Source organism: Triticum dicoccoides, chromosome 1B (assembly GCF_002162155.2).
Source record: "Triticum dicoccoides isolate Atlit2015 ecotype Zavitan chromosome 1B, WEW_v2.0, whole genome shotgun sequence".
Classification (NCBI taxonomy): Eukaryota; Viridiplantae; Streptophyta; class Magnoliopsida; order Poales; family Poaceae; genus Triticum; species Triticum dicoccoides.
Window position 1 is genome coordinate 105,152,400 of NC_041381.1, and position 15,546 is coordinate 105,167,945.

The 15,546-nt window shown below is 46.6% G+C and overlaps 1 pseudogene; it reads right to left on the minus strand.

The window, feature by feature from the left end:
• Positions 1-820: 820 nt before the first annotated feature.
• On the minus strand, positions 821-2,895 carry LOC119302145 (annotated as a pseudogene).
• Positions 2,896-15,546: the final 12,651 nt, after the last annotated feature.

The window sequence follows — 15,546 nt, forward strand, 5'->3', positions numbered from 1 at the left end:
AACATGATGTGATCAATAGGAAATCATTTTAGTGTGCTTGGATGGCACAGGTGCATACTCAAGGAAGAAGCTTGAGAGTGGTTGGATGACACAAGTGCATATTGTAAAAAGAACTTTGCCCAAGGAAGAAAAAATGAGAGTGCTTGGATGACGCAGGTGCAGAACTTGAGAGTCAACTATTATCTGTCAAATGAAGGGTGACATTTTACAGTACTTGATCGAATTCCAAATAAATATATATCATAAAAAAGAACAACACATGCGACACAATTTCATATGGAATGAATTGAAGGTTTTTAAGTGAACTGCAACTTGAGTTGAGCAGATAAGGAAATTACGAAATTCACTGACTGGATGGCCACATTTTCCCTCTAGCAAACACGAGGAAGAACAACATCAAGGCATGCCTGCAAGAGCTATTTCCAGATTATAAGACCATACATCATAACATAAACACCTGCACCAAGAAAATGTATTGAGATTATTTGATATATCCAACTTGATATTGAACACATGCAACTAACTATAAACATGAAGATCTTAAAACAGCAACAGTAGAATAAAAAAATAAAAGGCCCTGGGGTACAAACACCCCTGGCTTCAGGGAGAGGATGTGAACCTTGAGCATGGAAATGGCGTGCAGACTAGGGGCAATGTCCATAGGATGCACACCCAGCAGCCACACACGTTGGGCCAAAACACCATGGTGGAACCAAGCCACCAACGCCAAGTTCGATCTTGGTGAGCACATGGAACAGAACTCATATCAACATCACTGAGAGGGAGCTCCAAACCACACCAATGATTTTCTGTCTAGTGCTCAACTAAATCCATCAAAATTTTGGTACTTTACAGGGAGCAAATTTATTTGTCCCCGATATTTCCCTTCACTTGAAAAGAGACGTATCAGCAATGAAGTAGTTCTAGCTTCAAGTGAGATGCTCCTGCCATCAACTTTAGACATATAATTTCCAGCCTTGACAATCTCACCTTTCTGTAATAATATTCTGATGATATCATTTATAAGACGAGAGTCCGGAGCACAACCGCTCTTCTCCATTAATGAGAACATATTTTCAGCTTTTTCCACTGATCCTTCTCTTAGAAGATTTTTTATCATTACACCGTAGGTAGAAGCATTAGGTACCAATCCACTGGATGATACTGCAGCAAACAAATCGATAGCTTCTTCTCTTCTCTGAACCTTGAACATTGCATTGATCATGGTATTGAGTATTGCAATATCCAACTTCACATTCATTGCTCCTAATTTCTGGAACAGGGTGATCGCTTCGTCCTCACAACTATTCCTGCAAAGTCCTCCAAGGATTGTCCTGTATGTGGAACTGCTCACTGTTATTCCACTTTCGATCATCTCATGGAACATTTTCTGTGCAGCAACTGTTTGCCCAGCACAAAATAACCCGCCCAGTATGATGTTATATGTAACAGTTGTAGGTGTAACTTTCTTCAGCATTTCTCGGAATATGGTCAATCCATCATCGATCCTTCCATTTTTAAAACAGCCATTAATGATTGCACTATATGAAATATCATCAAGCCCAATGCCAACTGATGCCATGGTATCAAGTACTCCGAAAGCTTTCTTCATCTTGCCAACTAAGCAATACCCGTCAATCAGAAAATTAAATGTAATGATGCTAGGCCTCTCACCAAAGTGTATAACGAAGTCAAGGATACTGTGTGCATTTGTAACCCTTCCTTCTTTGCATAGACTACTCATTATTGAATTAAAGAACACATTGTCGGTAGGGGGAATACCTCTGTTCATCATTTCAGAAACCAATCCCTTTGCTTTCACCAAATCACCAACTGTACAATAACCCTGAATTAGAGCTTGATAAACAACTGCGTCTGGTTGTATGCCAATAGAAATCATCTGACTGAATCTATCCATGGCATCCGCCAGCCTACCCGTTCTGCTAAGTGCAGATATAAGAGTTGAATAGGTGCATACATCTGGACTCAGTCCTTGTCCCCGCATTTCAGTAAATATAAGCGTAGCTTCATCCGTCATTCCACGCTTAGCATATGCATCAATTAATATGTTGAAAACCTGGCGATTGGGTACAATACCATTTCTTGCCATTGAATTATAGAGACCAACCATATCTGCAAAGCACCCTTCTGTAGCATACCCTTGGAGCAGAACACGATACGAGACGACATCAGGCTTGTGGCCCTTCGCAGCCATGGAATGAAAAATTTCTGCAGCTTCTTTGCTTCTTCCATGCTTGCAGAGGGAGGCCATGAATGAGTTCCAAGTGACAGTATTTGGTTCAAGACCGCGGCTTGTCATTTCTCTAAACATTTTAGTCGCCTTTTTCCACTGGCCCAAAGTGGAATATCCATGGATCACTGCAGTATACGTCACGTTATCTGGTCGAACACTGTTATCAACCATCTGCCCTAGGAACAACTCTGCCTTGCCCATAGCTCTGGCCTTGCACAGCACATCAATAATCGAGTTATACGTCACCACATCAGGCACAACCCCTTGCTGCATCATTTCATGGTATAGATTGCATGCCTTACTTACTTCTCCTTCCTTAAAGAAGCCTTGGATGACCGTGTTATATGTGACCAGACTAGGGGAGCAGGCACCTCCTCTTTTGTCATCATCTGGAGCAGGTCGAGCGCTTGCTGGCTCCTGCTATCTTCGCACAAGCTCTTTAGAACTGTGTTGTATGAGATGCAGTTAGGCGCACAGCCGAGGTCGGACATCCTATGAAGCAGCACGCTGACAGCCTTGTCAGTCTGTTTTGCGCGGCAGAGGCACTTGAGGAGGTTGTTGGCGGCGATCTGGTTTGTCTGCAGGCCCGTCCTCAGGAGGCGGCCGAACAAGGCAAGCCCTAGGTCCGGGCGACGCGCACGGCAGCAGCAGTGTCAGGCCGCGATATCTTCAGATCAGTCTTCAGTTAACTGTGGCAATTCCGGCACATGATGATTCAGCCAATCCAACGGTCCAGAAGACTCCTCAAGCTACTTGCGTCGTGAACCATTAGATTGGCTTCACGTTACTGTTACTTTTCACACGTCCCTGTTTACAGCGAGGCCACCACCTAGTTAACAGCCGGTTTGTGGCTGAGATGAGTATCGAATCTTCTAGAATTCCCTTCGAGGATGAACCCTAAACTCATACGGAATAGCTTACAGTAATATATGCCCAGATCGGGGCCCTTTTCCTCGCAATTCTCTGAAATTCTTCCATACAAATCGCTCCTATGAACCAGTAGATCATCCAGGACCCGACAAATTGGTAATCAGAGCAGTGGTTCCTCGGTAGCTTCCGATCGGATCGCAATTTTTTTTCAAGAGAGATAAGAACACCCACCCAATTCCCTCCCCTGAGTTGTGTGGTGATGGCGGGCGGCGATTGACGCGCGCGGTGAAGGTGTTCCTTCACTGCGACATTAGGCGGCGGCGGATCCAGGGCGGCGCAGGTGGCGGTGATCATTCAGGTGCAGATCAGTAGCGCGGAGTGGTTGTGTTGGACCACTTCCAGCATAGTAAAATCCCACGTCCTTCGCTGATCCGTGCACCTTGGGAGGCGTGGAGCTTTGGCGGCGGCAGGGTCCGGATTGGAGAGGCTGGTTGCCGCACCTGCGGTGGTAAAATTCCCCCTCTCTTCTTTGGATCAAGGTGATGGGGCGCTCGAAGGCAGTCGATGAGGGTGAGTGGCAGGAGGTTCTCTCTCTCCGCGACGAGTTTGGCGCAGTTCAACAGGAAAACGCAGCGATGCGAACAGATGTGTCCAAATTACAGGGAGATGTTCAGTCGATCAGTTCCAAACAAGGCGAAATAGCTCTGCAAGTAGGAGGGATTGAAAGGGTTGTGTTAGATCTGGGGAAACAATTGTCCACAATGAGTTCAGTCTTGCAGAAATTGGTGGCTCCATCAGGATCAGGAACTAGAGCTGAGCAACAACCTGAAGTTGACAATGAGGTTCGATCACCAACTTTGCAACAGCAACAGCAGGACAGACCACCTAGCAGAACTGAACAACCGAGACAACAGTTAGAAGCAGAGAAGGAAAAGACCAGACAGTTAGAGGAGTTACACATGCAGCAATTACCTCAAATCAGAACTCGTAGAGCTGCAGCACCACCTGGATTTGGAGCTCAGGCTAATGTGGAAACAGCAAGTGCCACTGGAACACCTGTAACACAGAGAAGGGGAGGCCAAACCCCTGTTTTCCAGCAGTACCAGCAGCCAGCGAGAGACAGACAGTTGTGACAGGGCTATTTCAGAACATATGAGCAAGATATGCAGGCTCGGTTCATGAAAGCTATGACAAAAGGTCCAAGGATGGATTTCCCTCGCTTCTCTGGTGAAGATCCTGTGGGCTGGATTCGGCAGTGCAACAAGTATTTTCAAATGGCAGCAACACCTGAAGAATACAAAGTATTACTCTCTCAAATGTACATGACTGGAGATGCTGATGTATGGTTGAGGAGATCTGGTTTACTCAAGAAGCAATTGTCTTGGCAAGAATTTGGAAAAGAAATCATCAAAAGATTTTCTGCCCAAGGCTCTTATGATCTGACTGAAAAATTTACTTCTCTGAAACAAGGAAGCACTTCAGTGTCAGAGTACACCAAGCTGTTTGAAGATTTAATGGCTGAACTGCAGGAGGAAAACCCTACACTATCTGAACCTTGGTTTATAAAGTGCTATGTCAATGGGATGAGAGATGGAATTAAGTACCAACTGCGACTTCTTAGACCAACTTCTCTAACTGATGCCTACTGTTTGGCAAAAGAAATTGAGCCCTGTCACCCTCCTCCAGTGACATATGTTAAGAAGTCAACAACTCCTTACACTAACTATTGGCAGAAAAATGCAGTACCTACAGCAGGAAAGCAGGTGATCAATACTGCAACAGTTCCAACAGCTAGTAACACAGAGCACTGAACATGTGAACAGCCAAATTCAGAAAATTAGAAAAGCAAGGGAATGTTGGAGATGTGGAGATAAGTGGGTCCATGGCCACAAATGCACTCTAATCCCTAATGTGCACATGTTACAACAAGAAATGGAAGAAACTGGTCCTGAGGAGACAGATACTGACCAACGGGAAGTAATAGAGGAAAGGGCAGAACAACAAGAACAAGCAATGTTTATCTCTGCACATGCTATGGGGCAGCAACTTGCTGTGTAGTCTCCTACAGTAATTGTGCATGTAAATGGGAAAAGAGCAGTTGCATTACTGGACTCAGGGAGTTCAACCTCTTTTATCAGTGAACAGTTTGCTATCAAATCAAACTGTCAATTACTCCCTGTCAGGCCTAGAAAAGTCTTTGTAGCTGGAGGAGGCCTGCTGCTTTCTACTGCTGTAGTTCCCAATTGTGCCTTTCAGCTAGCCAAACTGAAGTTGGAACATTCTTTCAGGATTCTCAATCTCCCTAGTCATGATATGATTTTAGGTTATGATTGGTTTTCACTGGTCAGTCCTGTAGCCTTTGATGTGCCTCACAACCAGTTCAACTTCACCCTTCAGGGTAAAACAACAGTAACAACAGCAGTTTACAGTTCCAGTGAGGAAATCTTGGAGATACCAGCTGAACAAGTTACTAAACTACTGGACAAGGGTGTGGACACTTTTCTTCTCCAAATTCACAATATAGTGGCCCAAACTCCTGATAATCACTGCATACCAGCTGCAATAAGCAACTTGTTGTTGGAATATCAGGATGTTTTTGTAGAACCAACAACATTACCTCCAAAAAGGGAATTAGATCATAAAATTCCCTTGATGCCAGGAGTTGAACCACCCCATGTCAGACCATATAGAGTACCTCATCATCAAAAGGAAGAAATGGAGAAACAAATTAAACACTTACTGGATAATCAACTCATAAGAGCTAGCCAAAGTCCTTATGCAGCTCATGTTCTTCTAGTTAAAAAGAAAGACAGCACCATGAGACTTTGTACTGATTTCAGAAGGCTGAACACTGTGACAGTGAAGAATAAATTCCCTATACCAGTAATTGAGGATTTGTTGGATGAGTTGCATGGAGCAAAGATCTTCTCTAAAATTGACTTAAGGTCAGGATATCATCAGATAAGAATGGACCCTGAAGACATTCATAAAACTTCATTCAGAACCTTGCTGGGACACTATGAATATTTAGTGATGCCCTTTGGATTATCTAATGCACCTGCAACATTTTAAGCTCTCATGAATCTTCTATTTGCTAAATATAATAGAAAGTTTGTACTGGTATTCTTTGATGATATCTTAGTGTTCAGCACTACCCTAGAGGAGCATGTGGAACATTTAAAGCAAGTGTTACAAATCTTGAGAGAAAATCAGTTATTTGCAAAAATGTCCAAATGTGCTTTTGCTGTTCCTTACGTGGAATATTTGGGACATGTGGTTTCTGGTGAAGGACTAGCTACTAAACCTAGCAAAATCAAGGCAATTGTGGACTGGCCTACACCTACTAACATCACCAAATTAAGGAGTTTCTTGGGTCTAGCTGGTTACTACAGGAGGTTCATCAAGGATTATGGGACAATTTGTAAACCATTACATGATGCCCTTAAGAAAGGGAAATTTCTGTGGACAGGGGACCAAGATAAAGCTTTCAGAAAACTGCAACAGGCCTTGGTTACTGCTCCAGTTCTAGCTCTGCCCAATTTCAATGTTCCTTTCACACTGGAAACTGATGCATCTGGATATGGCATTGGGGTTGTACTCATGCAAGAGGGGAGACCATTGGCATACTACAGCTCTTCACTCTGTCCCAGAAATGTTGCTCTATCTACTTATGAAAAAGAAGCCTTAGCAATCTTGGAAGCTTTAAAGAAATGGAGGCACTATCTATTGGGCAATTCTGTAATCATTAAAACTGATCAGCAGTCCTTGAAGTTCATTACTGATCAGAGGATTACTGAAGGAATACAGCACAAACTAATTATGAAACTGTTGGAGTTCAATTTCACAATTCAGTATAAAAAGGGCATTACAAATAGAGTAGCTGATGCTCTGTCCAGAGTGCTTCCAAAATGCATGTCCATGTCAACTGTTACTCCTGAATGGGCCAAAGAACTACTTACTAGTTATGAAACTGACCCAATCTCAAAGAAATTGCAAGAGAAGTTGCTGTTGAAATCACCTGAGGACAAATCTGATTACACTATACATGCAGGTATTATCATATTTAAAGGGAAGATTCTGGTAGGGAATGACAGTAAATTGAGGGAGAGACTGATTGCTGCCCTACATAATTCACCTGTGGGAGGACACTCAGGAATGAGAGCCACATATCAAAGAGTAAAAGGAATTTTCTATTGGCCAGAGCTTAAACAAGCTGTGGAACAGTTCATATCTACCTGTCCAATATGCCAGAGAGCAAAGCATGATAATTGCTTACAGCCAGGGCTCCTAGATCCCTTACCAGTAGCTGATATGGCATGGCGGCATATTTCTATGGACTTCATAGAAGGTCTACCCAATTCCCAAGGAAAGGATGTGATATTAGTGGTAGTTGACAGATTCACCAAATGTTCTCATTTCATACCACTATCACATCCTTACACAGTCGAGAGTGTAGCTCAAGCATTTGTAGATAACATTATCAAGCTCCATGGTCCTCCAACACTTATTATCTCTGATAGAGACAGAATCTTTACAAGCCAATTGTGGAGAGACATTTTTGCTGCCTATAAAAGTGAACTGAGATATAGTTCAGCATATCACCCACAAACTGATGGCCAAACAGAGAGGATAAATCAGTGCTTGGAAACCTATTTGAGGTGTATGACTACCCAAGAGCCAAAGAAGTGGTTAGCATGGTTGCCACTAGCTGAATATTGGTACAACACCAGTTATCACACAACACTGAAAATGAGCCCTTTTCAAGCATTATATGGATTTCCTCCTCCATTGATTGCTGAACTAGCAATACCTGGACCTGATAATGAAGAAGCACAGGACTTCTTAACAGCCAAGCAGAACATGTTGCACCAGCTAAAAGAAAACTTGCTTCAAGCTCAGAATAGAATGAAGAAGTAAGCAGACCAAAAAAGAGTGGAAAGACAGTTTCAAGTGGGGGATTTGGTATATCTGAAGATGGCCCCCTACAGACTGGCAGCCTTTGGGTTCAGAGGAGCACTCAAACTCCACAACAAGTACTATGGTCCATTCTTGGTTATTCAGAAAATTGGCAACAATGCTTACAAATTGCAGTTCCCAGATAATGTGCAAATACACCCAGTCTTCCATGTTAGTCAGTTGAAAAAGCACTTGGGTCACAAATACATTCCTAGCCCACACCTACCTAAATGCAGATGGCACAATTAAAACAGAACCAGCTCAATTATTGGAAGTTAGGCAAATTCCTCGTAAGAACTTGCCAGTGGTACAGTGGCTGATTCAATGTGCAAATCTGACAGCCGAAGATGCCACTTGGGAAGACGCAGAGTTCATCAAACACACCTTTCCTGCATTCTTTCGAAGCACGACTGAAGCTTGGAGAACCAACAACAACACGCCATGAGGACACGCCGGCTCTTCAGGAGGGGGTAATGTCAGGCCGCGATATCTGAAGATCAGTCTTCAGTTAACTGTGGCAATTCCGGCACATAACGATTCAGCCAATCCAACGGTCCAAAAGACTCCTCAAGTTACTTGCGTCGTGAACCGTTAGATTGGCTTCACGTTACTGTTACTTTTCACGTATCCCTGTTTACAGCGAGGCCACCACCTACTTAACAGCCGGGTTGTGGCTGAGATGAGTATCGAATCTTCTAGAATTCCCTTCGAGGATGAACCCTAAACTCATACGGAATAGCTTACAGTAATATATGCCCAGATTGGGGCCCTTTTCCTCGCAATTCTCTGAAATTCTTCCATACAAATCGTTCCTATGAACCAGTAGATCATCCAGGACCCGATAAGCAGTCCATGAGGATGCCGTAGGTGCAGATCATGGGCGTGGCCACCCGCAGGCCGGCTTCTTCTCGGGAGACGCGGTTGAAGATGGCGAGGAGGAGGGCGGGGCCGTCTTTGCACGTGGAGGAGTCCGACGCGCGCGCGAGGGCGGCAAGGAAGCCGTTCAGGGAGCGCTCAGGGACCGGAGTGGCCTGCTGAAGCAATTTGTCGAACAGGTGGTGTGCATGCTCCGGTCCGAGCGACCCCGCGCCGACACGCTTTGTGGCAGCGGCGAAGGCGGCATGGGGATACCACACCAGGAGGGTGAGGGCGAAGAGGTGGAGGAGGAGGACAGCCGACGGCGGAGGCGGATGTGGGACATGGGCCTGGTGGAGTGGAGGCGAGGCATCGGGTTCCGCCGCCCAAGATGAGGCAGCCAGGCTGCCCCCGAGGCGGAGGCGGCGAGCTCCCTACTGGCGAGATGGCGAGAAGATTTCGTCCTCCAAGCGCCGCCTCCGCGCTCAGTTACCTCCGCCGCGCCGGAAACCCACTCCACCGGTCCGCCGCCCACCCCCTGCGCCGTCTACTTCGACGGCTTGTTTCTACTCGTGTTGTTGTTGACAGGTTCACTGGTTCAGTTTGCAGGAAGTGAATACCGTGCCAGGGTTCAGTGTCCAATCTTTTTCTTTTGGGTTAGCAAATGCAACGCAAGACCACATGGCCTAGAAAGAAACAGAGAAATACAACATGATCATCCCGTTTTGCAAATAATGATAGGACCTCAAACCATACAAAAGGAACACAATTTGAGTCTTAAAGCAATTTTCCTCGTAAAAAAGAGTCTTAACGCAAGTAGCAACCTCTGTCAGAGATTCTATGATCTCCATCTCCGACGCAAACCTTGCCAACGACGGGCAAGGGGATGAAGATGCCACACGCGAAAGCAATCCCTTTGCTGATCTGCAGCTTTCGTGGGCGAGGTCGATTGAACGGGTTGAATAATACGTTGAATCCACAAGTCAGCTCGATAAATGCAGAAAATGGATCCACCTCTTGCTCTCTAGCCAGCACCAAGCTAGTGAAGAAAAAGAGAGAGCGGGTCCAGATCTGGCCGCCCGAGAGTTTCCCAGAACTTATTAAAGAACTCAAAGGAGGCTGCATCTTTAGAGAGATGTGAGGATAAGTGCTACTAAAAGGGATAGAAGCCATAGGAGGCCACAAGTAAGAAGAGAAAGAAGGTAGAGCTTAGAGCATCTATAGTCAGGTGCTCCAAACCCACATCAAACGTCCGGGCGGGCGCCCCGGTCAGTGACCGGTAAAAAAAGAGATCCAGACGGGTGCCTCAAATGATCGGGCTGACCGATACCCTCATGTCAAGCCCAAATGTGGGGCAAATATGGGGATGGCCGATCGCGTCCGCCATGTAGGACCCGACGGGCCTACCCTGCCACAAATTGCACCAAATCCACTCCCTTGACCTACCAGATCTGTTATGCTCTCCCCTCTGTTGTTCCTCCTCTGCGTCGAACGTCTCGCAGCTCCGCTGCCACCCTTGCTTTGCAGCCATTCCGAGCCTCATCGCCGCCAGGACCGGCACAACAATCCTCACTCTAGTGCTCGCCGCTGCAGATATCTTCGCCGCCTGGACGCCACCGATGTACGTCCGACAACTCTCGGGCTGCCCCTTTGCGCTATATGTGTTCAACAGAATGCCTGACCCGGGTTTTTGTGGTTTATTTGCAGGGAAAGCGATGAATTCTAATGTTTTGTCGGGCGAAGAGTATGGACCGGCGTTACTTGATAAAATGATTGAAGCTAAGTTCTTTGATTCTTTGGATACGAACGAAGAAGTGGACATTATCGTGCTCATGAGCATGCAAGAGGACAGGCATGTGGAGCATATTCTGAACTTCAAGGGCTAAATCAAAGGAAGAAGAGTGATCAATCGGAATAGGGTCTCCGGAGCATGGCTACTGGCTACTACACAAGGACTATTTTGCTCTGGACCCAACTTTTCCTGATGATCCATGGTTTCGTCGCCATTTTCCCATATGCGGAAACCATTGTTTTTGCGCATTATAGAGGCACGCAATGACTAGTTCAAGCTCACAAGGGATTGCTGCAGCCAACTTTCTTTCTCTGTTAAGCAGAAATGCATGGCTTCTCTAGGGATGATTGCACTTGGTACTGCCACAGATGTCGTTGGTGAGATGATCTGGATGGGGGAGAGCACATGTTTGAAGACTATGGTCAAGTTTGCACGTGCCGTGGTGCAGGCGTTTGGAGCAAATATCTGAGGGAACCAAATGTGCAGGACACAAAAAAATTGTTTGCTATTGGAGAGGCCAAAGGGTTTTTAGAAATGCTCTGATCAATTGATTATATGCATTGGTAATTGAAGAACTGCCCCAAAGATTTGCGGGGAATATATCAAGGTCACACCAAAGAGGCCACCTTCATACTGGAAGCAGTGACATCACATGACTTATGGATTTTGCATGCTTTCTTTGGAATGTTGGGTTCTCACAACGACATCAACATGCTTCAACGATCTCCCGTGTTTAGGAGGCTTTGTAATGGGAAATTGCCGCCGTGCAACTTCATTGTCAACAACCGTGACTACAACATGGGATACTATCTTGCTGATGGCATCTATCTCAATGGGCGGCGTTTGAGAAGACCATATCTGCCAGAAGCAAAGCCACTTTGCAACATGTAGGAAGCAACTAGGAAGGATGTGGAGAGGGCATTCGGAGTGCTTCAAGCTCGTTGGGGAATTGTTCGTGGAGCTGCAATGATGTGGGAATCAAAAAAATTGTGCCAATTGATGACATGTTATGTCATTTTGCACAATATGATTGTCGAGGATGTGATGGTGTTGCCCAAACCAATGATTTTGAAGCGTCTGGAGAACAAGTTCAAATCCCTGAAGATCAAAATGCAAATCATCTTATGAACTTTCTGCAAATGCATCAGAATCTTCGAGATCATTAGGTGCATGCGCAGCTACTCAGTGATCTTGTGGAGCATATGTGGACCCACAATAGAAACCAATAAGCTAATGTTTGAGTTGTATATTTAAAAAAAATGTAAGAACTGTGTATTTTCGGTACCAACATTTGTTATTTACGTGGGACATTGGCGTGTATGATGAACGTCCATGGATTTGCATGGATTTGAGAGTCCGTATTTGAAGCATGTGGCTGTCGGGCATGAGATATGAGAGGTGTCCGGATGCGTCCGCGGGTGTATAGGGACCGAATTTGCCAAGTCCCGTTGTAGATGCACTCAGCTTTGTGTGTGACATAGCGGTTGAGACCAGAGCCTACATGCTGAGAGATGTCTGGCGCATCCGCGGACATATAGGAGACCAGATTTGCCAAGTCCCGTTTTAGATGCTCTCAGCTTCATCTGCGAGGTAGCGGTTGGGACCAAAGCCTACATGCCGAGAGATGTGATCACATGGCAACGTCGTTTGAGGCCATGAGAGAGTTGCCTATCGACCATACTTACATGTGATTTCAATATTTTCGCTACACTCCTGCAACAACAAAATATTGATACCACAACCAAAGTAGAATACTATTGCTCCAAATATATCTACCAAAAAGGATTTTGCCACAACACCTGTCTCACCCCTATTACGACAGAAAAAAATTCATCTGCAACAACGAATAAAACACTCACACCTTACATGCATTCGTTGTCCTTAAAAAAATCCTCGGCATGCTCTAGCAGGATCAATCGGTGTTCCTCTACTTGTGTCCAAAGGAGCCGGTCGAATGCTCCCAACTCTTCTAATGAAGGACAAGGACACAAGGTTTCCCATGGAGGAGCATGGCCGGGACTGGGCCCTGGCTCTGGGCACCTCCAGCCTGATTGTAAGGAGGAGCATTGTTGGGTCCTGGCTCAATCGATTTCAGTACTGTGAGGGCAGGAGCCCTTGCCATGGAGTAGCTGAAGGAAATATGCCCTAGAGGCAATAATAAAGTTGTTATTTATATTTCCTTATATCATGATAAATGATTATTATTCATGCTAGAATTGTATTAACCGGGAACTTAGTACATGTGTGAATACATAGACAAACAAAGTGTCACTAGTATGCCTCTACTTGATTAGCTCGTTGAAAGATGGTTGTGCTTCCTAACCATAGACATGATTTGTCATTTGATTAACGGGATCACATCATTACAGAATGATATGATTGACTTGACCCATTCCTTTAGCTTAGCACTTGATCGTTTAGTTTGTTGCTATTGCTTTCTTCATGACTTATACATGTTCCTATGACTATGAGATTATGCAACTCCCGAATACCGGAGGAACACTTTGTGTGCTACCAAACATCACAACGTAACTAGGTGATTATAAAGGTGCTCTACAGGTGTCTCCGATGGTACTTGTTGAGTTGGCATAGATCAAGATTGGGATTTGTCACTCCGATTGTCGGAGAGGTATCTCTGGGCCCTCTCGATAATGCACATCACTATAAGCCTTGCAAGCAATGTGACTAATGAGTTAGTCGTGGGATGATGCACTACGAAACTAATAAGCCTTGCAGGCAACGTGACAGGTAGGTCCCATTGCCTCTTCTTTGTCTCTTAGTAATTTCCACAAACATCTAACAGGCATCTCCTCGGCCGCCCATGTAGCCAGTGGCAGGAGCACGACGCCGGCGGCGGCGGCAGTAGCCGCCCAACGCGCCCTGCTCTCAACCTGACCCGCCCTCCCTGTGCCGCCACGCCCCACCCCCCTCTCATCTATGCTCTCTTGCAGGTTGCAGCGACGCCCCACCACGCCCATCGCCCCCCTCGCATGGAGCTCGTGGCCAACGGCCGAGTCTCACAATGCCGTCATGACAGCTAGCCCCGCCACGGCCTCCTCCCTCTTCGCACCTAAGGAATTGGACTAAGAGGCCCAGAATCAGCCGCGTCATGGCCGTGATGTCCACCTCTGACCACACCTCGCCACCGCCCGAACTCGACCTCCGGCGAGCCTCAGCCCTCGCCGTCTCCCCCAGAGGATTCTCATCTATGTGGCGGTGTCGCGGGACATCTTCAAGATGAGCCACGCGACCTCCTGCCAAGTCCCGTCATCACCCTGCTCCGGCAACCGCCACCGCACCCCCAATCAACCGTCCTCGAGCTCCCCTGCCACACCCGCGTTGACTACAAGCTCCTCGTGAGCTCCGCCTTCCCACTTCTCCTGCTCTCCTGAGTCTCCTGGCAAGAACCCGTGGCTGGGACGACGCTGGCGAGCACACGAGTCTGTTCATACCGTGAGTTCGTGTTGGACAGAGGAGGAAGATGGGTGCAGGAGAGGATGACGGGTGGGCCCTACACCTGTCTAATATTTGAGTCAACGGGTGTGAGTTATTTTCATGCCACGTCATCACTTATGGTAGGACCCAGCCATCAGGTTTCTCATTAGACGACTCTAATAGCTCGATTAGTGTTTTCTGAAAACTGTCAGTACAATTGTGGTGGTTTTTTGAAAAAAAAACTGAATGGTGGTGGTTTTCTGAATTAGAGTCCTCGATTGTGGTGGTTTTTTGCAATTTACTTCAAATTTATAGAGACGTCGCTAACAGTATGACTGGAACTAATGGTGAAAGATTAACCCACACCCAACCTAACCCAGTCGGTCCAGTCCAGAAGAGCACCACCAACCCCAAACCAAACCGCAGCCAAAGCCGAATTCGCCGCTATCTATCAGCCTGCCAACCTCGGGTTCGGCTCCTCTGCGGTTCTAGTGTTACTGCACATGTACTGTAGCAACAACATCAGCCGTCCCTGGCCAATCCAACGCCCATAAGAAACAGCTTGTTACCGTGAAGAAAAAAAAGGAGAACGAACCAGCTCGCTGCTCGCCGCACACACACTGAACTCTTGGCCGGAGAGCGGAGAGATAGAGGAAGGGAGGAGCGAGCGGATGAACTCTCCGCCGCCAAGGATTAGGCTCTCCGGCCAAGCCCGCTATCTCCCCGGTAAACGGTGCGGCGGCTGGACCTCCATGCGCGCCTTTCCCAGGATTCATGGTAGGATGCCGTCTGCTGGCCTGACCTACTGACGTCGTCGACGGAAGCAACTGAGGAGCTCTGTTGGCTGCCGCACCCGCCTTCCCCAGGTTGCGCCACCCGACGACCTTAACCTCGATGGACACCACCCGACGCCTTCGTCTTTCTCAGGCCAGGCTGCCCGTTTCCTGCCCCGACGGCCTCCTGCCGCACGACGCCCTCCGCAGGTTGTGCACCCGAACCGCCGTCGACCTTGCCGCGCCGCCCGCTTCCTTCGCCTCGGCGACCTCGCCGCTCGCCATCGGGGAGCTGTCGGCCTTGGCGCCGCCGTTGCAGCAGAAAGAATCTCCATTTAATAAAAACATAATTGAATGCAAAAAATGAGAGCCATGAGATTGAAATGGACGGCGGATACCTATTTCTATAGTACCCCTGCAGTTATAACTGTACTGCAGAGGAGCCGAACCCGCCAACCTCATGCCTATAACCTTATGAAGATGGTGTCAGCGGATACTACTAAGTTTTGTTTTATTCTTCAAAATAGTGGAATAGAATCACTTATCTATCTTTTTTTTATTATGTCTATTTGGTATATTTTCTTTGCCTGCTAGCTGAAACTTACATCAGA